The 25,004-nt window shown below is 36.7% G+C and overlaps 2 protein-coding genes across 11 annotated transcripts in view; one reads left to right on the top strand and one right to left on the bottom strand.

Moving 5' to 3' along the window:
- Positions 1-18,846, bottom strand: part of Ten-m (teneurin transmembrane protein Ten-m) — a 569,521-nt gene extending 550,675 nt beyond the window's left edge. For all 3 annotated transcript variants that reach the window (XM_087416181.1, XM_087416180.1, XM_087416177.1), the window contains exon 1: positions 16,715-18,846. The gene's annotated coding sequence lies outside the window, so the exon portion shown is untranslated. The remainder of the gene's footprint in view (positions 1-16,714) is intronic.
- Positions 1-25,004, top strand: part of Pi3K68D (phosphatidylinositol-4-phosphate 3-kinase catalytic subunit Pi3K68D) — a 238,671-nt gene that overhangs the window by 5,696 nt on the left and 207,971 nt on the right. The window lies entirely within an intron of this gene.

Here is a 25,004-nt window from a genome sequence, read left to right as displayed (position 1 = left end):
TCGTGTTGCACGCGGTCTCTCGGAAAAGCTCGCCTTGGCTTTGCAAGGGCAAAACATGGCGGGCACTTGAAGCGGCACTTTAGTGGTGGCGACTGAAGGCTCGGTCTTTCACACTTCCGAAATCAGTCGGTAGACCAGGCGTCGGCAAATAAACGCCTGTGAGTGGCGGGGACAAATTATGTTTGTCCAGCATTTAACGTTTTGCTAACACACGCGCGGCGGCGAGTCAACCGGTACGTTCGATTTTGTCGACGGGTGACATTGTGTAACGAGCCTTTGTCCGCTAAATGCACGTGATGATTGTCGCTTGACAGTTCATTATTTTGATATTGTGCAGTTTTTCGCTTGTTGCAGAGAAAGAGAGAATAACGGTTAACATATTTAGATAATAGTATTAAATGCGTAAAACTGTATTAATTGCGATATTGTAGATTGCAAATAACGTGACGTAACAATGACATGTTATTTTTTTGATCAAATACGTTTTTTTTTTTCAAATTGAATTTTACTCTAATGCATATAATATTGCGTAACAAATACATTAAGCACAACATCAAATATCTATACTTTTCAAATGATGTATCAATATTTAATTTTGGCTTTCAGAAAATATTTTAATGCTAGATAGATATATTTAGATTTTAGACGCAAATGTAACTATAGATTTAGATGTTGAGAAAAACAAACGGAAAGGCGCGTGTAACAAGTCACCCTTGGGAAAAATATATGTTTGCTCCCATCGCAAACTGTTGCTGCCGCTTTTGCTTGTACAAATGCAAATGTCACGTTCAGACCACGGCTCATCTCAAACAGCATAACTGAGAGGACACTCCATTATGTTGGCAGGGTTTTGCAAAGAGACCAGAGCGTATTACTGCTTTTATTGCTTCAAGAAAAGCACTTGAAAGGGGGTCGTGGATAATCATTTCAATGCTTTTAAATGTATTCACGTGCATTTTGATATCCAAACTGTTACTCGCAGAAATCTTATATGCTACAATATATTTAAATCAAGACTAAATTTTTGATATTATTTATTATATTATTAAATAATAATATTAAAAATTTGGTCATAATTCAATTGATATTTGCATATAAATGAATCATTGTAATAAGTAAATGGAACAATTCGCGAGTCAACTAAATAACTTTGATTCAATTTAAAAAATATTGTAACTGATTTCAACAGAATGCACCTAAGTAAATGCATCAGCAGCGAATAACGAAACAAAATGTACAATACAACATTGTCAGGTGCAAGAAATTCCGATTGTCTTATTTACGGAAGAATCTAAAGCGTTTTTGCATATGTCTTTGCAAACACTACTTTTGAGGAACAAGAAGCACATATAAATCTATATTAATATTTAGCACGAGATAGTTTTGATATTTTGCATTTTTATTTTTGCAGTTTGTGTGTATAAACCAAATAACATTTCTTGATTCTGAATATATATACATTTGCATTTATACTTTATAGAACAGGAAATATATATGAATTATTAGAAACATCAATTCTAACATCAGAAGTATTAAAATTATAGAATTGATCTTAGTGAATTTTTAATTGTTTGATCCTTAAATTTATTATTAATTTCTCGTTGGTAAGATGGGTCGACTCTTGATTTTGCCTAGAGTTCTTCATGTAAGAATCCAAATATTCGAGATAAGTATGGAGGTGATATTTGTTTCTTTATTGTAAAGTACAGGTTTCCATGAGTTTTACGTGATCCATCGTATATGTACCCTCTGCAATGCCATTATGAAAAAGACTACAAAATGTCCAGATTCTTACTTGAAAGTCTCTAGCTTTGTCTATTTTACAGCCCTTATGCGTTGTTAGGTATAGAGGAATAAAAATATCATTATATATATTATTTCCTTATTGTTACTCTTTAAATCTGAATCAGTGGATAGTCACTAATTACTCAGTGATTGACACTAATACGTGACACTAATAATCAGTGAAGTTCAATTAAAAAGAAAGAATGTTTGCATTATATAATTAAAGTACTTTTATTTGCACGTTAATTTTAATCTTCCAATATCTTATTCATTGAATTCAAGCACTAAAACAAGGTTAAAGTTAAATCACATAATAAAGATTAGCTAGGTCAGGGACCTCACATTTAATTCACTGATTACCAGTGGCATACTTAGCATCACTGATATCAGTGATTATCTACTGATTTATATTTAGAGTACTTATTTTGTCGTATTGATTAGATTGAGATTAGATGAAAAATGAAGCATCAAAATAGTATTGGATTCAATTCAACTGAATTTTTTTTTGATATTTTAAAAACCATCTTAATATTACTCACAATTACTGTTTTAAGAACGTATTTTGCAAAAGCATAAAAGCTATTATAATTCATATAATATATAACGCAAAGGAAAGCGTGCGGTTGATAAAAACATTACTTGGACTGTTGGTACCGTCGCAGAATCAGTGTGCTAAAGGTATTGTCGTATAAACAGGCCGCGCGTAAAAACCGCTTGTATTCGTTCAGCAGACCCAACATTTCCTTCCCTCTTTCTCTCTCGGTTTTTCTCCCTCTTTTTCTCTTTACCTCTCTATCTATCGTTCGCTTAGCTTTTCTTCTTCCCCGTTATAGAGAGATCCGCGGTCTTTATAGACAGCTGCACTCACCTCGAGGCAGGGCAGGGGTTAAGTAAACACTCTTTACAATCTCACCCCCACGGCGCACTTCAGTCCCGTCCCTTTTTCTATGCCAGCACCGTCTCTATCCGCATCTCTCTCGACTCTTTAGCCGTTTCCCTCTCGCCCTTTCCCTCTCGTGGTCGTTACGGAACGCTGAAAGTTGACGCGACCCTCTCATTAACCACCATATTGGCTTTCGTTGTCAACGCTTTCTTGCGCCGTGTCGCCCGCGTTCGTTCCTTTCGTCGCGACAGCTTCGAAGTTCAGCTTCGTGTTCGCTCGATAAATGGAAGAACCGGGCTGCACACCGCGTCTTGTTCTTCGCCGGCGTGATATCGTCGAAGTGCTTCTCAATGAGTTTCTCCCGAGTTCCTCCTATCGATGGGATTGATCGTTCCTCGTTCGCGTAGCCTCAAGATGCATGCACGTGGATTCGCCGGCGTGTGAACACTTGAACTTGGTAGCTCGTCGTTAAAACCTAGCTAAAATCTAAACACTTTAACTGTAGAACGAGCATAAATATCATATTCGAGCCTAGAGAAAATTTTGAAAGCTGTGTTCGTTCACTGATCGATCATCATACTGCGTAAAAGATGTTTTTAAGACTTACGTGTTTATATTATTAATTTTAGTAAAATTTTGCTTCTTCGATATATTTTTATTGATACCATATACACGGAGAGACTTTTTTCTTACTCCGAAAATATAATAATCGTAAGACAACATTGTATTTCGAGGAATTTTAATTTCTCTCATTAAATAATTTTAATAAAACTACAATAAAGTATAAAATAAGTTTGATCAATTTTACTGAATGGTAAAAATCTTAAAAATGTTGTACTGTATCACAACTATTATTATATTTTCAGGGTAAATTTTAAAAGATAATTTTCTCCATATTATATTATACAGATAATTTGAATGAGGAATATTAAACCTTAATTGAGATCTTGAAATAAAATCGCGTCGAGTGACAGATAGAGACTACATCCGTAGTAAAATATTTAATACGCTAAGAAGAATAGTGCAAAGAAAATGAAGTAATACGAATTATCAAATATGTAAGTAACAATGTATGTGAGATGCAAAGTATTGCAGAGATACGATAGAAAAAATATACGAGCATATTGCAAAAAGATTTTATAAATAATATTAGGTGTTGGAATTAATTCGTAGCGTTTTACAAGTGATGGGAAGTACTTTCATTAATGTATTTTTTAATGCTCATGTGAAATAAATAACATTCTTTCATTAAAAAACGCTACGAATTAATTCCAACACCTAATAAAAAAACGTAAGTAAAAGTAAGACGATTTATAATAGGAACGTACGTATATAATAGGAAATATATAGCAATTATTTTTCACTTGACTATATAATTTTACATGCTCTTTCTACAGTGTAGAGAAAGTCTAATGGCAGTAACCTCGTTACTATAACAGCAACGCGAATATATAATTGAACGACAGGATTCTAAGTTATTATGCCCAGCCACGTGCGATGCACGCGATCTTACTTTTTAACGAGGGGAGTGTTTCAATTAAAAAATATATGTTCAACACAAATTTTCACTTTAATATTAAAAAATGTATTATTGATTTATTTTCTTGTATTATATAGCTCGTTATATATTTAAAACTTATATATGATGTGTTTTTTTCGTTGTACTTTGATTATTAAAAATTAATCAATATAAAATGCGATAAGATCAAAGCTAGATTGAAAGTATTCGTAATATGCTTTTTGTGAACGCGAGAATTTTAAATCGATCGACGGAATGGAAGGAAATCTCGTAGAAAATGGGAGAATTTTCCCCGCCTATCGAATAGCTCGTAAAGTTTTAACACTCTTGAGCCATGTGAGTCTACGGATAAAATAATATGACTGCGTTTCTCAAAAGTGGCTTTTCCGTTTCCAATCGCTTCGCCAGTTCGAATTCGTTCGATTTTAACGAACAACGGAGGAACTTTGAATCGTAAAACTTCTTTGCTGTATGAGAAAAGAAACGTTATCCCAGTAAAGACTGAAACGTTCCAATTTCGCGTAAATCTACGAAATAAATCGATCTTGTCGATTAAATCTACGCGATGTGAAAGAATTCAATATAAGAAAAGACGTGCATGTCAAACAATCGATATCTAACTTTTCTTCTACACTTTTACATTTGAAATACGTATTTTCATCCCTAGTTCATTAATATAAATATTTATACGACAGAATGCGTTGCTCGGAGGAATCTGGAATATAAATTATAATAACACTGATCGTGTAACTAAATATCTTGATGAAGACAGTCGGACAGTAAAACAGCCCGATTTGGTTGGTACACGCGAATTAAAAATAGACACCTGCGGTTTCTGCAGAGCGAATGTCGGAATGCAAATCGAGCGGGCAGGGCTAGCTCACGGAGATTGACAAAGCGACGCAATCACGATTCTCGGCGGGTAATTAGTTAGCAACGCGCAGCGAGGCTTGATCGCTTTCGATTTTTCTCGCGCGCGCCGCTCGTTAATTACTAACCACGATCGATAGGCCACCGCGAGAAGCGAGAGATCACGGTAGTAACACGATACAACTAATTTTGCGTATCGTGCGCGGCTTATTTCCGCGATCGTAATAAAAGGACCAGTGATAAATTTAAAGGACCGTGTTAATTGTCCTAACCTAGCGCTTTAAATGCGAAATGCGTGAATAACGTTCGCCACGTTACGTTTATCAATTCAATAATTGCATCGCCCGCGCGCCGATGTTGTAGAAATTTTATACCTCTATTATTATTATTGTTACACAGATATTATATTATTATTGTATATGGTATATTAGTTAATCTAACGCAGATTATATATCTCTCGAAACGTACAAACTGTTATCGCGTTGCTAATTTAGTTATTGCTAATTTGATTAGAATAATATAACTTTATTAATATAACGGTAATTTATCGCGCGTTGATGGATAAATCGTGCTAAAGAGTAAATCGGATTTTACATTAGAAACTCGTTCAAAAACTCTTTTCACCGACTTTAACTTACTCCGCTAATTCTTTTTGTCGCTATAGGAAGGAGAAATAGTTACTCTTACGTCCAATTACCGTTTGCGAACGCGCTTTTAACCTTAATCCGACTCATCCTTCACTCTTATTCATTCGTCGTTACGATACTTTTTCATCGCAGATTGGGCTTCACTCAGTTGCGAGAATATGGGCGATTGGGGAACATCGATAAAGTTTCACGGCGTCAATTTCGCGCTGCCGCATGAACTTTATTTTTAGATAGTGAACCAGCAGCTCGTTGAAACAGTTTACTGTATAATATTTTCTATTGACGTATGCGCGACACGAACATTCAAAAGTTAGACTTTTTCTTCGATTCTATCGCAATTTTCTCACACAGGTACAAACGTGGTTACGTGGTAATATATATATATATATATATATATATATATATTCGCGATTTTCCGCGATAGAAATTTTACTCTTTCCTACAAAAATCCTCACTGAGCTCGCTTCAATAGATATAGCTCGCTAACCCGAGATTAAAAATACGAGTTTAATTAATGCATTCCACATCGCGCGGTTTGAGATAACGCCCGTTCTCGATAGTTAACCATTCCCGCACACCAGAAATGTAAACGTCAGTTTAATGCAATAACGAAAAACGTGTCGATAGTATTCCATCGAATGTAATTGCAATCACGAGTCAATTTATCTGTAAACACGGTTCCCATCTCGGTCCATTCATTAAAATTGTATTACGTTATTACTTTATAGAGTAAATATTTTTAATATATAATTTTTATTGTATGTACACACACACACACACATTCGAATAAATCAATAATGATTCACTACTATAAATGTATCAAATGATTAAATCTTTATCTTATAAAGATCTTATTTCTCTCACGCGTTGTTATATCTTGATAATCAAATAGAATGCATGAAAATCAATACGTTCTTCTATTTTCTTCGCATCACTTTCACTATCATGAAACCAGTAGGATTTTAATGAGTGACGAATGCTAACTAGTTTCCAACGTATCGACATACGAGGATCGAACGACGTTCGGCGGTTTCGTCATTCAATTAAATTTCCATCTATCGTATTATTAATCTGCCAACTCACCTGCACGGTTCCTCGATCAAGCACGACGTCTTGTTCAAACAAGCCAATCAAATATCTTGCCGAGCTATCCCGCGGGACTCCACGACTCTTCCCTTCGATAAAATGTCATAAATCACACTGACGTGCATAAGATCGGGAGTATTTATTAATTTAACCGAGACGGCTTCGAAATCCATTATGGGTGGTTACGAGGCAGAATACGATTAGCCACAATACGCGTCCTTCAACAGGGTGATGTCGGCCGTCATAAACTACCATCAACCCAGAAGATTTCCGAACGAGAGTTTCGTTGTTGAAGACGCGGGCAAGTCATGGACCCCCGCGTGTGCTCGATATATGGATTACCAACTGTGCTTGATGCATGATTAATAATTAATCACCTGTTCCACTCTCCATCTCACAATACTAATCTTACTTACTGCTAAATCGCTCTTTGTAAACGTATATTTGGTAAATGAAAATTATAATACATATACTTTTACGAAGAAAAGGAGATGATCGTTAGTTTATCGTTGATTTATTTTTGCAAATGTATATTTATGAGGTATTTTTCGGAAAAAAAGAATATTTTTAAGAAAGTGTGGGCGATCAAGGTTGATGTGTAGATGAAATTAATTAAGATCCAAGCATGGGAGAAGTTAATCAACCGCGGTACGTGAGCTAGTCGGTGCTAAATGAGAAACGGGAGAGAGAAATGGGAGAGGAAGGTGAGGGTGCGACAAAAGGGTAATGGAGAGGGAATATATATTTTTTACCGTTCTCCTGCGCTAGCACCGATGCGGATTAACGGCGAAAGTGGATAAACCGGGCGTCAAGGGCTGGTACCAGCGCAGGGGGTACGTACTGCCAATAAAACCATGGGACGGGAGGAGGGGCGAGGGTGCCAGTATATCACGTGGCTCTGGTCGTGTCCAACGATACAGTCCAATATATTATCCAGATAGCCATGCTAATTCAGCTATAGTCCCCACCGGTTTGCGCCTGACCGAGCGGTCTCCGTGTCACACGGTTGCTGTGCGTGTCGTCGTTTCTACACATACGTACGCGTATATACACACATACGCACACGACGCACGCGCTCACATAAACACACACGCACGCACGCACGCGCACACACACACACACACACACACACACACACACACACACACACAGCCACGCATAGATACGTTTCGTCATCCCGATGGATCCAACAGTCTCTCCGCATAGTCGTCCTGCGTGGCAGGGATTTCAGGGGGCATTGCATCCTCGTTACACGGTATTATACGATCGGGCGCGACAGGAGAAGATTACGTTGCATCGCGCGCATCGCGCCGAGCCGCGTTTGACCGGAACGAAGATCCTGGGGGTCCATTAATAGGTTTATTCTTGAACGATTACCAATAGCGCGTTTGTTATCTATTCCGATATCGGAGACTGCAACGCCCTGATAACGTATAAGCTCATAGGTATGTTAAGTAGCTGAGAGTATATAACGAATGGTTTATCTCAAATTGATTACAAGAGAAGACGTTTAATGTGTAAATAATAATTGGACTAAGCTTATAGAAAGATATATGTAAATAGCTAAATGTCTTAGTCATAGATTTCTCCACATTGACATAATTCATATGATAATTTAATATTTTGTGTAACACAGACAATATTTGGCAATATTTTAAAAAAGTATATTTTCTATTAGCATAAACATTTCTCCCAATTTAATTATTGTTCATCAGTCTTGTAAAAGAATAGAAAATAGAGAAAAATATTTTATTCATTTTATTTTTATTAAAATTATAGCGCTCGATAATTTTCGCATCGGCGCATATGAATTATCGTTGCACTTACACGGACCCTATACTGTTACACCGTCGGAAAACTGTCGTTTCGTTCGCTTTGAACTCCTAATTGAAGGTGCTCGCACGTAACAAAGTCCGGAATACAATTTTGCCGATTTTGGTGTGTTGCGCACGAGAATGGACGTTATCCAATTTCGTTACTCCAGCGTTCGTATCGCTATCGAGAGAGGGAACTCTTCTAGAAAATAATATTACGCTACGTTTCGTAACCGCGAGAAATGTTTTGAAAATTTTCGATGGCTATATAAAAAGAGTGTTAGACGTGCGATAATAATTCATAAATTATTGACCTGCTGAATTTTTTGCCTCGTGAAAGATTTCATGTCCAATTTTTCACAGTTAAGAGAGCGCGAGATAGGAACGATTTATTATAGAGCGTTTAAAAGGAAACAAAAAAAAACGTTATAAATTATTAATCTGACGTTGTATTAAGAGTAAAATAACTTTGGAAAAGCATATAGCACCGATAGATCAATGAATTATTTTTTTTTTCACTCTTTCTGCTCTTGGCTTCCCTTTCTCTCGCACAATATTTCCTCAACCTCCGGCTTAAAGGAATTAGCGCTCTTAAAGCGACGAAACATCCTCGTGTTACACCTGTCGTCGTGCAGTAAACTGGTTCCGACGGAGATACAGGCGCGTTTGCAACAGTCTCAATTAGCCTGGCTTCGCAGTTCGTTAGACCCTTTAAAACCGGTTTGCAGTGCTAAATGTTTTCAGTGACGGGAGCGCGCGAACGCACACACGCATACGTACACAAACGCGCGCACCCACACACGTCTAAAAACGCATGTAGAAAGGATGAAAAGCAAGCGGAATGAAGGAAGTGAACCAAGGTCGTTTTCAAGTGAACGAAATTGCGTAACGCGAGACATCGAGGGGTGGTAACTAGTTTAACCTGTGAAATTTAGTACGGTTTATTCCGGTGGCGTGAAAACTTATATTCTCTTACCTGGTGTTAAAATCGTGTTCTGTCGTATAAGCTCCGATAATAGAAGCGAGCCGTAACACATCGATATTTATGAATGATTTATGATGATAATTTTACATTCATTTATAAACTTTGATTTATTCTAAATTATACAAAAATAATGCAAGGATGGAATAGAAAAATATCTTTTCCAATGTGCCAATTTCCAATATACGTAGTATTTCTAGATAAAGAGATAGAATGGATTTTTTAATGTGTAAAAAAAATGTCGGTGCGCTTATTTATTATATAACTAAAGAATAAAAGATATTTATCTTTGTGGAAAATTAATGGCCACATTATCGTGCAAATGTGAATAACGAAAAATTTTGGCACGAGAGAATGAGGGAATTGACACACCAAATGACCCATTAAACGGAGTGGAAATATCGTCTGCGGAAAGTTCGTCCGTTAGTGGCGGTCGAAGTAATTAAACTGAAAACGTGTCAAACGGACGTTTGTAATGTCAGCATTAACGAACACGTTTCTCACCGCTAGCAATAAAACTTCATAACTATTTCATAAACACAGATAGGTGGATTGTGCGAGAGATATCGATATAATTTATTTTTCCCGCTTATTTCCCCAGGGATCTGCCTTCTCTTGCCTAGATATTGAGACTTCTCCGAATGGTAGTCAGTTTTTTCGCTTTTCTGCACGCCTACCCCTTTTTCAACTGAAATGAATTTGTTTTTCAATAGGATTGAATACATAGTGAAAGCTCGTATATCTGCAATTGGACTTCGATTTATGGATAAGTGATTTGTTGAAAAAAAAAATATATATATATATTCGTTAATTTATTGATTTTTCATTTTTTTATTTTCTTATCACATTTTGTAAATGTATTATAAATAACTTGTTGTGTTAAATCGAGACAATCCCAAAATTGTTTTGTGGTGCACGTAAATTTAGTATTTGTAATTAACAAGTACAAATGGTAGACGCATAATTAATCGAATGCTGACAAAAGCACGTATCGCATAACCGTTGGGGAACCGTCGAAACACCAAAAATTCTACGCGAAAATGCTTCTTCGGCGTGTCTGCCATTCATTCAAGTCGGCGATATTGCGTTCCCTCAGCACGCAGAATTCTTAATTAAGCACGCTACGATTTGCGAGGGCCTTTGATTTCAACGATCGGCCCTCCCTCGGCAATAAAGCCGCGACTTAGGTCGAAGTTGAGAACGTAGAGATCTCGTTTCTACCTTTCTCACTTTCTCTCTCTCTCTCTCTCTCCCTCTCTCTCCTAGTGCACGAATATTTTCGCGCAAAAGTTAAATCCACGCGCGCCGTATACTCGAGGGCTACCTCGAGCGTACATTATTTCATTAACCGTGCTTTCCTCATCGACCTGCGCCGTCCTCTACCTCCAACCTCATCGTTACCACCACTTTTGCAAGCGGACGCCCTGTTCCCAGCATTGAGAGAACGTGCCATGGACATGGCCGACGTTGGTGGGTAATAGCGTCACAAGAATGAAACCAAGGAGGGCGGCGAGGATAAGGCAGGCCAACCGCTTCGCTACCCCATTCTAACCAGCTCTCTCTCCCCCCCTCCTTTCATATTAATTAATTTGCTCGAGAGTTTTAACGACTTATTGCACTTCAATTAACTCATTTTAAATTACATAATCCCCACATCTCGGGGGCTAGAAACCGGTACCCGCGATAAACTACTCCCGCTTCTATGACACAAGATCATATTATGTACGTATAAAGTGCAGGGTATGAGCTTATATAATTTGATGTATTCCCTATACGGCTTACTGATTTTAATCCAAAGTAACATTATTAATCATCTATTTCATTAAGTTAGTTTTAACATGCACAGTAGATTAATATCTATTCATCAGACTAGTCAAATTAAATTGCCTAATGAAAAAATTAAAATTAATTATAAAATTTTTAATGATTAAATACTTTTTAAATTGCAGCAATCTTATTTCTCGAATGTAATAAAATATACGTATATTGGCTCTCAAAACTCACCAATAATTATTTTGATTATATTGATTATTTAAGTATTATTACAGTTTATAAAAGAAGCGATATATCTTCGTTCTTGTTAATTACCTCCAGAACGATGTGCAATACAAGTATAAATCAATAATTTGGAGTTTACATGGGGAGCAGAGAACAATCTGTTATTCAGGAAACCATGCGCAATTCTCGGAAACATTTCAAAAAGTTTAGAATCGAGATGGGAGCTTGCATAGAAAGTCAGAGAGCTTGTTGCCGCGGGGGTGGCAGACCGCGACCGATTTGAAAGGAACGAGCCGAAGTTTGCGGAGGAGGCCCCGGGATCGCCTGGGAACTCATTCGTAAGCGAAGACCGATCCTACTCGTAATTACAATTCGAACAAAGTTATGCTGGTTCGGAGCGGCGGAGGATGTGTCAAGTATTTAATCAGTGCCGGGCCGAGTCTCTCTGCGTGAGACAATGGATGTCGGCCAACTCTCTTATACGAAGCTTGTCCTCACTCCGTCGCGACATCCCTTGCCCTAGCGTTCGTCTACTTCCAGTATGATTGCAGGTGCAATTATGTCGACCTCATTTTAGAATAGCTTTACTTCTCTTTCCTCGCATTGTACTGTTCATCTATATCTCCCTTCTTCATCGAATCTCTTGCATACTCTCCATGTCCATCTCATGCTTTACCTCTTTCTTCCGTATTTAGTGTCTCATCTCTTTTCTACTCGACGTTCTAATCTTACATTACAGTCTTTTTCATATCACTTTTCATTCAATTTTATTTATTCCTGGTGTGTATACATAAAGAAAAAAATGTTTGTGTAAACTTAGAAATATTCATACACTGTTAAATTCATATCAAATTTATATCCAATTTGAGTTATTTTAAATCATTTTTATATGTTGTTAACTTATGTTATTTTTACTCAATATATTGTTAATTTAACTAAAACAATTTAATTAAAAAATATATGTATTAAATTTGATTCACCTTATTATTTACTAAATGCACACATTAATATGAATGTTGCTTACTTTGAAACTAACTGCAAAAATAGTTTAAGTTACATATATTTTGATTAAAAGTTGTACATTAAAAGTTAAAAATAACGAAACGTTATTTAATTCAATTGATTTATCATGTTGCTTTAATATCAATATAATAGTGTAGGATTCTCGTAGAGATTGTTATCTATTTGTTTCAAAAAAAATTATAACGATTTACGTTTATCTGAAACATCGTTTTTACGACGATATTCCAAAAATAAAAACAGTTCAGTGGTATTTCGTTTGTAATCTTTGGTATCTGATCGCGGAAGGCATGCTACCTCTACAAGCTAATACATCTACCCCTTGGTATTCGCCATCTCGATGTACGGCAGCGACGTCTGTTCCTCGAATCACGCGCGGTCCGTACAAATTCCCGAGCTGCACGCAAGCTGCACCTCAGTAGCTTTCGCAAAGAAATTCGTCAGCTAAATAATTACGTCTTCGTAACTACGTCTTTTCTCAGCAGCAAAAGGCTAATCCTTTCAGAATCGGTACATTATCTTATATTTTTTTTCTTACAATAATTGTAATTAATTAGCGTTAATTAGATAGTATTTAAATTTTATACTCCAGGAAGAGAAAAAGAGTGCTGTTATTCAATAAATTGATCTATAGATATACATATATACACAATTATATCTGCTGGAGTTTTTATTTTCATAACTATTGTGGTGTTTAGATTTAGGTTATTAAAAGTTTTGAACATACATCAATTGTTGGCAAAGAAGTATTATATAGATATTTCATAATGTTTGACGCTTTTTCGATGAAGCATTTCAAATCCACTGGAAATGAACATATTAATAATATTACAAAATATATTAATGCGTGCCTGTACGCGTGAAACGTTTTACAACTAAATCTATTGCTGATGAGAATGACGTGCATGGAATATAGAGCGTAACGGCATTGGTTTCCCTCGTGTATTGCTCGCGTGCGGTTACACAAATATGGACGAACGCACTCCAAATTAAGGTTTAGAGTTGGTACAAATCAGTATCGAAGTTATGGACGTGCCGAGCTGGTAAATCTAAATCCCTCGCGATTGTCTGTCAATTATTTATGATTGGCGGCAATTTGTCCAATCGAGAATAAGCCCTTTCCTACTGGATGGGGTTTACCGACTGCCATTCAATGTTTTGGACTGTATTATCCGTTTCTCTCAACCGTGTTTTTCTCGTCTGCGTATGCGCAGACACGTGTTTATAAAAAAATCTAAAGGAAAACAATTAAACTCATATTTCTCTCTCAAAACATCTACATTGTACCGAATAGAAATGGTACCACGAACAAACTACGCATTGGTGTGAAGCATAGTTTCGATAACAAACGTTACGTTATACTGAAAATTCAATCGGGGTCACGGAATTTCCATTTAAATTGTATTTTTGCACGGGATATAAATGTGCACTGCAAACCCAATTAATTAATTCTGACAATCAGTCTGATCCTCTTCATCTCGAAACAACATATCAGGTGCAGCGACATTTCAATAGACATTACGTTATTGCAAAAAGTACAAAGGTAACAACGCACCAAGAATGATATTGACGCTATTTTCTGTCAACCAATTAACAAAATTAAAACAAAACCTCTAAGCTTCTAGCATTTTAATTGTGAAATAAAAGAAACCAGACTTTTAACCTTTATTCGAACTAACTATAAGGAACCGCACAGAAAGCTACTCTACGCGTGATACGTATAGTAGTTTTTATTCTTAAGCTCGAGCTTTCTCTCGTAAAGTAATAACTCTAATATTACACGCGCTTTCCTATTTATTTATTCTTTTACATTTATTTTAATAAGTTAGTAATTAATCAAATAATAGCTGAGTTAACAAAACATTACCGATACATTATCGGTAAAATCGCAAGTTTATACACTGATGCTTATTGAAATAACGCGTACCAATCTCGTATATCGAGTCTTCAATGAAAGCTTCGCAACGCGGCGTTAATTAAGCGAAACGAGAAAATTAATGACGACTAACTTTCGGTGCGCTGAATTACGTACGCCCTCCCGACTTCGTTCGCGACATGTAATCATCGTGACGATCGAACTCTTTTTTTGTATCCGTTGAAATTTATTTGCGTGATGTACGGTTCTCTAACAAGCCGTTGCGTGACGTACTGTTTTACAGAATTCAATAGAGAGGACCGGTCGAGTTTTTGTTCCTGCGTAACATTCATTTATGTGCGCCTCTCTTTTTCTGGTTACTTACTTAACTAAGTTTACGCAAAAAACTAACGTCGCGTGCGACTGTGGCGAGTTTTCTGGCGCGAACACACATATATTATATATACATCTGCACAACACGGGGAAAAAGTTTGTGCACCGCAAGTAAATTAATTGCTGGTGCCGCAAAAGATTTAATTAATTTTGTTACAAATTATTTTGTTTTTTTTGTTTTTTTGTTTTTTTTTTTCATTCAAACAGTAATACGATTAACAATATATATGCTCCTAAGAAGTGGAATTTTGCAGGATATAAATTTTTTTATTAGGAATGACAAAATTTTTCCTTGAAATAGTAGATAAAATTCGTACGAGCATTATGGAAAAATTAATGTGTGCATGTATTTTATTTTAATTTTATCATTTATTTCTTATATTACAAGATGATATAAATCAACAAATAATATAAATCAATCAATTTGCAAATTTTTATTTAACGCAATATCGTCCTTTAAGCTGCATTAATCTGTGACGTAATTGAGATGAATGCGATGTTACATTTTTCATAAAATATTTATACCTTGTTAAAGAGTTGTATAAACTGTGCACGCGAGAGTTATAAAAGCTGCATACAAACTTTGTAGTTGATGACTTTATCAGCGCATGCATAAATCAATCGAGTTCGCGGTTGAATAAAAAATCAACATCTAAATTCATGATTCGACAAGATAACACATTTTCTGTAAACATGCTCTCTGAATCTTTAATCGTCGAATCGCATCATCATGCATATTAATTGAACGAGATTGCAAACTCCGTCGTGTCAATTGACCAATTTTCTTTCTCTTGTTTTTCGATTATCCGATCGCGACACTTTGCTACATTCTCCATTCTTTTGCCGTACTTTTGCTTTGTCAACTGTGTTTTCTCTATCTTTCTTCCGTTTACAGACCACCCACGACTTGGGCAGTCCTTCCACTCACGTCAGCTTAACGTCACTCATGCTCGTAAGGCAGGTCCTTTTTGTCACATTCCGTTCTTCTTGCGTCTCTTCTCATTTCTCTTTGTTCTTCTTTATTCTACCGTGTACTTTTAAAGCGCGCGTTCGAAGTAACAGTTCCTGAGTGTTAAATATTCGCTAAACGTTTGCTGTACGTTTAACCAGCTATTATCAGCTGTTATCTAACTAGCTATTTTCGCAAGTGTAACTGATTGCTTGTTAAATTAGATAATCGAGTTAAATCATTGCCATTTTTCGTAAGAGAATATATTATCTTTGTTAGATATATTATCTACTTTATTCTTTTCATGCATTCGATTTGTTTCTAAACTCTTAATTTTATTTTTATTGTAATTATTTGGTTGACGAATATTTACTATAGTCGTTCCATGCATTGTATATTAATAAATAACTACTTTTAATCTTTAGTCTAATTAGTTGGGTTTGTTTGACCTTCTGTCAATTTTATTATATCTACATTATTTTATGAATATATGTAAGAAAATTGAAAAATATCTTATAAGAAGAGTCACACAAAATGTAAACTGTACTTTTGATAATGATTGTTTTGATAATGAGTGTCTCATTGTAGACGATAGTTGTATAAATTAATAGTGGTAAATATTGGAAACTTATATTATTTTTCTCTTTAATAAAAATACACGATATATTCAACAAAGAGCCATTTATAGTCCAATATCACAAATAGATTGTCTGATACAATGCCAGTCACACTTGTTGCTCATTTGAAGATGATCATAAACAATGGAGCCGTGTTATTCTTCACGGAGATTTTACCGTTTTTTTTTCTGATCAAACATTAGTAATTCTTTTATTTGCTCTATAAAATATCTCTTACGTAACATGGGTAATGTTCAAACTACAGAGTTAGATAGACATTGTAGATAAAAACTCACCAGTCTCACGTTGACGCAGCAATTTCCACTTCGGAAGTCTAACCAAAGTCTGTCTCCCACTGCTTTTTTTGTCCGTACTCTTCGGCCTCTATAACTCTCTCGTCATGTCACGTTCTAACTGCCTTCTCGCGGTCCCCGGAGTCTACTTTACACAGATTGCACTGCACGTCACAGCCGTTCTCCCTTTCCGTCTTCCTCTTCCCTCGTACAAACTCTTTAACAGTCGGAAAATATATCAAAGGGTCCGTACAGCAGAGAGCGAGTGAAGTTAACGTTTTTTCTTTTCGTATTGCACAATCAGTGTCTGTAAATTTGAGATCGAGGAACAGGAGATCGGTCGCTCGAAGAATCTCCGGGAAGATTACGAGACTTTCGTTCTAACCTCCTGATCGAACTCGCCGTTGTCACGTGCCAAGAGGAAGAGGAAACTGTCTGTCATGAGAGGTTTCAACTGCTTCTTCAAAGAGGTTTTCAATTTCAAAGTATAAATGTAAGAGAATCTCTCAGGAACGTCAAGAAACGAGACTCCTCGAGAGTTCGTTCGTTCGTCTGAAAAATAACGAAGACTATCGGCGGTTACGACAGTTCAGAATTTTCGCAAGGATGATTTTCATCTAAACGGTCTGAAACGGAATTTCCCGATTGTTCCTCGGGATACAAGCCGTGGCACGTTCGCGAGATCGACGGCCTCCGGTTTTTCGTCCGCGCTGTCGTCCGGTCACGTGGCGGTGAGCGCCACGTTCATTGATCGCGGGCGACCTTGATGGTGTGTGTCGCGATGTAAGCTCTCGACGACCGGGTCAGTGCATACATGGACCACCGCTGCGCGTCAGTCTGGACGAACTGCTGGAAGATATTCTCGCCACGTCACCGTGGCGTTCGTGCCGTTCGTGCCGAAAGATCGACGCACGAGGAAGTGGGCTACGTCGAGGACGAGAAGTAAGAGTGATTCGTCCCGCGTGCGGATCGAAGGGTCGTTGCATTCGTGTGTGGTGCTCCGGTCGGCGGCACGGGTCGCCGAGACCACCCACGTCTCTTTGATGCCAACACGCTCTCGTGTTTATGCTCGGATACGATAAGTATTATATAATGTTCTCCAGAGCTTACGAGGAAGGTATACGTCCGTTCGCGAACTGTTCGCCAAACGTACTGAGAAACCTGGCGGCTGGTTCGTCGGTGACGTTGTGCCTCCGCGGGTTCGATTCCCGGATGGGCATGCGCCACGTTCTGTGCTTTCGGGGGGAGGTTGCCGCCGCCGCTGCTGCTGCTGCCGCTGCTGCCGCTGCTGCTGCTGCTGCTGCTGCTGCTGCTGATGATGATGCTAGTGGTACTGCTGTTACTGCTGCTCTTGCTGCTCGTGGAGGTGCATCCACTACTGAGAGATAGTTGCCATCGATGGGGTTGCTGAGGGCTATCTTCCTTTCTCTGCCTATGCGTTTCCCTTCGTTGTCGCACCACTTTTGCACTCTCACTTGTGTCTGGCACTGCTTTTGCCTTCGTCGTGTTAGCTAAACTCTCCCTCTTCGTCGACTTCTTCGTCAATTTAATTTAGTCGTCGTAGTAATTACTTGCATGTGAATATGAATTCATAATTATAATTAAGATAAAAAAATTTCGAGAGAACATAAACAATTAAATTTTATTGTCTTTTTTCTGTTTCTTTAATCACTTGATCGCTTGAAATTTTATCAATCACAGTGTTGTAACAAAAGAATTGGATTGTTTATCTATCGTAATGCCATGCTTTCCTTATTTTTATAATTGTATACATAAACTTCCATGTATCCATCAATGACTCATTGTATTCATAAATTATATAAATGTCTTTCTTATAGAATAATGTTTTGTAAAATATAGTTTTCATATGACCTATTAAAGCTCCTGAGTAATCACCACAGTTATATTAAATTGTGACACGTTAATTTTATTAAGTGGCATTTGTAAATAAAGACAATTTAAACAAAACGAAATGATGAGATCGCTTTAAAATAATTGTAAAAATGGACGAAAGCTATATTTATTTATCCTTATAGTCAATAAATAATCGTAAAAAGTAATAAAAAGCAGTGAAGTGCTTTTATTTAATGCGCATGTATAGCTTATTTTCACTTATACATATCTTTATCACTTTTTACAATTATTTACTGATTATTAGGGGAGATAAGCATAGTTTCGTTTATTTTTACAAATGTTTTAAAGCATTTCTCATCATTTTGTTTTATCCAAATTGTTTTTATTTACAAATGACACGTAATAAAAATTAATGTGTTATTTCTCGCTTCTGACATTACAATTCAATATGGCTGTAGTGATTATTCAGAAGTATGTTTATGGCAAGGAAACCTTCGTGATATCGATGTGACATGCATACTTGACTGCAGTTCGTGATGAGGTGAACAATTTAAAGAATTCATGCAATATATCTTTTTGAAATAGATATTATTATAAATTTGATAATCTATTTGGCCGTTTCCATGAAATGTCTATTTGTTGCGAGGTAACAGTTCGTGAAGCGAAATGGAGGGTAATTACGACTGGCGCACTTGTTGCTCTTGCTGTTGTTGCCTTTCTGCTACTATTGCTGACGAACATTTAAGTATTATGCATCTTTGTTGTTTTAAAGAGTATGAGTATTTTATTATTGCGTCATATTTTACATATAATTAATATTTAAATAGTACATACGATAGTATACATATAAATAATTCAAGTGTTAATAAAAATAGCTTGAATAAAATTTAATATCAGTAAAATTTTATCTTTTACAACGAAGTTTTTAATAATTAAATTTTCTCTAAACTTCTCGATAGCCGTATCGTTGTAACGCTAATAAAACGTTTCTCCGATATGTGTCCAGTAACTCGCGGAAATGTGCAACGTGTTATTTATTTACATATTATTTATGTTTAAATATATCGTCTCGACTAGAATACACAACACGTGTAGAGCACGAGATTGTATTACGTTTCTGTGCTTGTTGGCATCGCGTAATTAACGTTACACGTTCTGTAATGCATGTTTCATTATGCGGGCGTTGTATCGCTATATCGTAATTAGTAAGCTTAAAGGCAGATATTATTCACGACACGTGATAGTTATATGCGTGATAGGATATATACTTCAAAAGATAAAGCAGAGCGCATAATTGATAACGTGTGTGAAGAAAGTCGAACGCGTGTTTACTCAGCAAGATATTCCTTGAGAACATTCTCTCACATTAGTATATTGCATCTTTTCTAATCTTTCTTTTTGTTCTTTGCGTTTTTATTTACGTACGTTTTTATTTTATGATCAATGATAAAGAAATAATCATCCCTAATTAGAATCAAGATATCCTATAACAAATAGAATGAAACTCTTTAATAACCGTTTTAATTAGAATAAATATTTGACCAATCAAAAGTTTATTATTCACATGATTGAAACGCATAAGGAAGATATACAAAGAATACGGTAATACTAGACAATAACTGATTAAATGTCTAAAAAAATTACATACATTTCTACTAGGGATTTTTTATGAGAGAAAATTGCTTTCCCACGATATGTTATTGTATAATAAGATCATTTTGTCATCTCTTTTACCAAACGTATAAATATTTTTTCGTTTGTATTGTTTTTTGAAATATTATTACATGGCATTTATATGGCGGTTGTGCTAACATTATCTAACGCATATCAAATAAAAAGTAATGTTTTTTTTTTAACTTTATATCAAACACATAAATAATTATATTATTTTAAGTTCTCAAAATATCTCTTTATATATTATTAGGTGTTGGAATTAATTCGTAGCGTTTTACAAGTGATGGGAAGTACTTTCATTAATGTATTTTTTAATGCTCATGTGAAATAAATAACATTCTTTCATTAAAAACGCTACGAATTAATTCCAACACCTAATAATTAAATTAGGAAAAGCTTTAATTACTCTATCAACTCTAATTTACCATAATTTAGCTCAATAACTTCCACAAGCAGGCATGTTGTCAAAGAAATCACCATCAATACTTTACATTATCCCTACCACACACACACATTTTCAAATCTCATAATTAATAAATTAGTCTGCTCATTAAATTTCTGTAACAATATTATAGCAACGGGAGATTTTACCTGACTCATGACTTTCTAATGTCCCTCACCGAAATCTCGATTACTGAACATAACTTGGGAAGTAGCGTCAGCTTCCATCGTGGCAATCGCGCCAACTTCCGTCATACGTAGAGAGACGTACATACGTCGGCGTTTCCATTGGTCGATCGGGCATGAATTTAGACGGGGTGCCCCGGATAACCCCGGAGATTGAGACAATATACGTCGGCTGTGCTGCTGCGGTTTGCCGTTGCAGGAGGTATGGCGTACAGCTCTGACGACGGCCCGGTTTGCTGTACGGCCGAGAGAACGAGAAACCTAGTTAACTTGGCAGGTTGATTACAGTGCAGTAGCAGGTGTCACCATCGAACTCTACCAAGTTTCGTCTTGTGCAAAATATCTTGCGAATTACGAGTTTCCACGCGTCACGACGACGCCTCGCGCAATCGTCCAACCTTTTCGCTCATTCGCCGATGCTGCAATTAATTGCACTTGCGATAAGCGTGCACTTTCTATCCCTGCAACATCAATATTGGGTCGAAAGGGTCCGCCGCAAGTGCACTTTGCCCGCGTCACAGAATGCTGGCCCTTTTTACCGATTGTATCGCATTTCTCTTCGCTGGATCAGAACAACACGTAGCACAATAATAATCCGACGAAGCGCAAATTTATATGCCGGATCGATATATTATATGTATCAACGTGTATGTAAATAATGGATAATAGATCTAATCTCTCTTTTTTTTTGCATTGATGTTGTGGCGCGATAAAAATTAATTAAAATTGGAAACGATGGATTATAGAGTGCTCGCTCATCGAACAAATATAATGCCGCTCACAGTTTTTCGGGTTATTAGGTCAACTCATTATCTCTCTCAGGCCAAGGACTAAACCGTAATAAAATGCCTCCGCGTTCCGCAAAATCGATCCCCGGGGGGAATTAATCTATTCCGGTGCGATCATTCAATCTTCTCGGATTGCAGTTTTTTATGGACGCATTCTGCTTCTCTTTCTCTCTCTCCCCCCTCCCTCCCCCCTCTCTCTCTCTTTCTCTCTCTCTCTCTCTCTGAAGCACAGTCACACGAATATGCTCGGAATAAAACGAATCTGGTGAGTTCGACATTTGATTTCATCGAATGACCTATGCCGCGAATGGCTTTTCATGAAATCTATGTTCCCACATAGCGATCAATTGATTCAAAAATAGGGTAGGTCGTCAATTCGTCGCGGCTACCAAATCGAAGTGCGCAACGATCAGCGGTCGATTGTAATCGCGATGAATTGCCGAGGAGTTACGATGCTATGTGCACTGTTATGTTCGTAACGAGTGAAACTAATATCTTGAAGCAGGTTTTCTAAAAAACATTTTATATAGAGCCGTTTTAATATTGAAAGAATCAGTTATTTCTATTATGACAATATTATGATGCAAAGAAGACTATTTGAGAAAATTTGAGACTCATCACAGAAAAAGGCAAAAATTTCAACATGCTAATATGTTAATAATAATGTCAGTAAAAAGTGATAGTGTTCGATTAATCCTATAGTATGGAATCAATTGTCACTTATAGTATCATTGTTCTGCATCACAAAAAATTTTAAAATATACAGTTAAATTGTAATTTTATGATATTTTTGTTGCAACAGCATTTTATATAGAATATTTTTGTAGAAAAAAAAAGCTGCAGAGAGCTAAGTTTTTAACTTGTTTTTATATGGCATAGCTACGTCCAATTAAGAAATTCATTTCTTATATGTGCAAGGGATAAAAAAATATAGACTGTAATATAAAAAAAAAGATGACATGAAGAACGTTCAACCGAGGAGAAAAGCAAAGAAATTTCGAAAAATGTCCCATTTATCTTTAGTCTCACGTCTCGGTATTAATTCCGCAATTATTAATTGCGAGGACATTATTAACTCGCGCCTTGACAGGGAGATAGTGGAGGCACAAGGTGACGGGAATCGCTTTAAAATGCGCGAGGAATGCGCGCGAAAACGTAAAGGAGAAAGAGACTACATCGAGATACGACGAAGGTCAGAGAAACGGCGATAATGAAAAGGGAGTTAATCACTCCGACCAGACAGTACTACTGACAATAACGCGCTGCTGAGAGGAGACTTTGTATTTAGAGACGTAAGCTGTTCGGGCACTACTTGGCTATGTAAATGCACTTTCGGAATTCGCGAGTGAATAGCCGTTAATGCAAAAAATATGTAACTCACGTAATCCGTCACGATATTTTATTCGGGGGGGATGCTTTTCCCGACCCTTTTCATCTCCGGTTATTTTTCGACAAATGATACGCCTCTCCGTTTTGTATCTACGCGTGTTATATTTCACGTTTAAGAATATTTACAGACGACGGTATTAGAAGCCGGAATGATTTGTCATTGGAAAGGTAGAAGGCACATAATGGTATTAAACGCGGCTATGCATCAAGCGACGCTCGCCTCGTAAAAAGTGCAAAAAAATGTAGAAAGACTTTTTCCTTCCTCTCCATACAATTCGTCGTAAACGTTAGGACAGATCAAGAGAGAACAAGAGAGAAAAAGGAAGTATCGCCAGCTGTAGCATCCCTCGAGGACCTTCGTAACGCTGAACCAAAGGAATAACTTATGCCCCCGCCTCTCCGCGGCGTCAAAAGAAAAATGCGTTTGCACCAAGCCAACGATCGGAGGGAACAAAATGGATGATGGAGATACAATTCTAGAGTTACCGACAGAATCTTAAATCACGATTTTTATGGTGAATTGTACGAAGCTCTGTGAAACTTGCACAGCTTCTTAAAAACATCGTAAAATTTCATTTTCCTCGCGTAAGGAGACCACTTTAATTATTCGAGAAACCGCAAAATTCTAACGTATAGATTATAATATTAACTTAATTAATTAAAATTAATTTATTACGTTATAAATTATGTATTATTATATTAATATCAAAAAATATCTTAACATACGTTAAAAATATTATAAAAAAAAAGAGAAAAAGAAGGAGAGAGAGAGAGAGAGAGAATATGGCTTTTTCAGAGTACTTTAAAAAGAAATTATATATATAAATAATAATAATAACAATTTTATTGAATGCAGCAGTTAACATTCAATAGCTGAAGCTGATACACAAGAAATAATAGTATTGAAAATACCAGTTACACGCGATAAATGGGGCGGCAGTTGAATAGCTGATTGAAACCATACCTGAATATATACATGCACATGTACATATATATATATATATCTCACGTAAAACTCTTATACATATTTTTCTGAAAATTGTTAAATTCTCTCTTTTCTTTCTACTATAACATATTCATTTTTCTCTCCTAAAATTTTTCATCTTTTTTCGTACATTATACGCGATAAAAGAATTACCATATTTCTGGTATATCAGTAGTAGAATCATCTCTTTCAGAAATAATCCGATATGTATGCGGCTTTCAACTTTTTCCATGCCAATCGTAGCAGGATTCGAGTGCTCGTTTCTATCGCCTTCACCCTCGCGAAATCCCAAACCCCTCGGCGTCGCGAGAGAATCTAATGAATTTGAGCCGTCAATAATACGAGCGGATCGTCGGAGGGATAGCCTACCCCAAACACAGGGCCGAGGTAAATGATAGAGAGCAGTCCTGGTTTGTCTCGTCCCGTGTGCATTCGCGCGCGTGTATATGCACGCGCGCGCGGGACAAAAGAACTCGCTCGGCGTGTACGAGAAACTACCGCGCGCGCGGATGCAGTCACTGTGAAATTAACGAATTTTTCACGATGGACACATTAACTGTTGCCGGCCGGGTCAGCAAAAGCGTCCCCGATGCTTTATGACAACAATGCGAACGATACTGCGAAAGGATGAGTGCGACGATAAACTGGATTTACTGTCGCGCAGTGGCAGGGGTGAATTTATGACGGATACAAGTTGTACTTGAAGAGAGCGAGATCCGAATTTTATGCGGATCTTGAGAGATAATCATTTTAGCACATCATTTTAAGATTATCACTATTGTCGGTCGTAATAATTATTTACTGATATCTACATCGCTACTTATAAAAATTATTCACAGCTCATAAACATGTTTATTTCTGCATTATCTAATATCTCTCTCTATAATGAAAGTGCATGAATAAGGTAGGAATTATAATAAGGGTTTACAGGTCTCTATCTTTTCTTATATCACAGCCTCTTTTTTATTAAATCTTA

Source organism: Acromyrmex echinatior, chromosome 19, assembly GCF_024713525.1.
Source record: "Acromyrmex echinatior isolate Ae372 chromosome 19, ASM2471352v2, whole genome shotgun sequence".
Taxonomy (NCBI): Eukaryota; Metazoa; Arthropoda; class Insecta; order Hymenoptera; family Formicidae; genus Acromyrmex; species Acromyrmex echinatior.
Note: the sequence above shows the minus strand (reverse complement) of the source record. Positions and strands in the feature narration are given on the sequence as shown.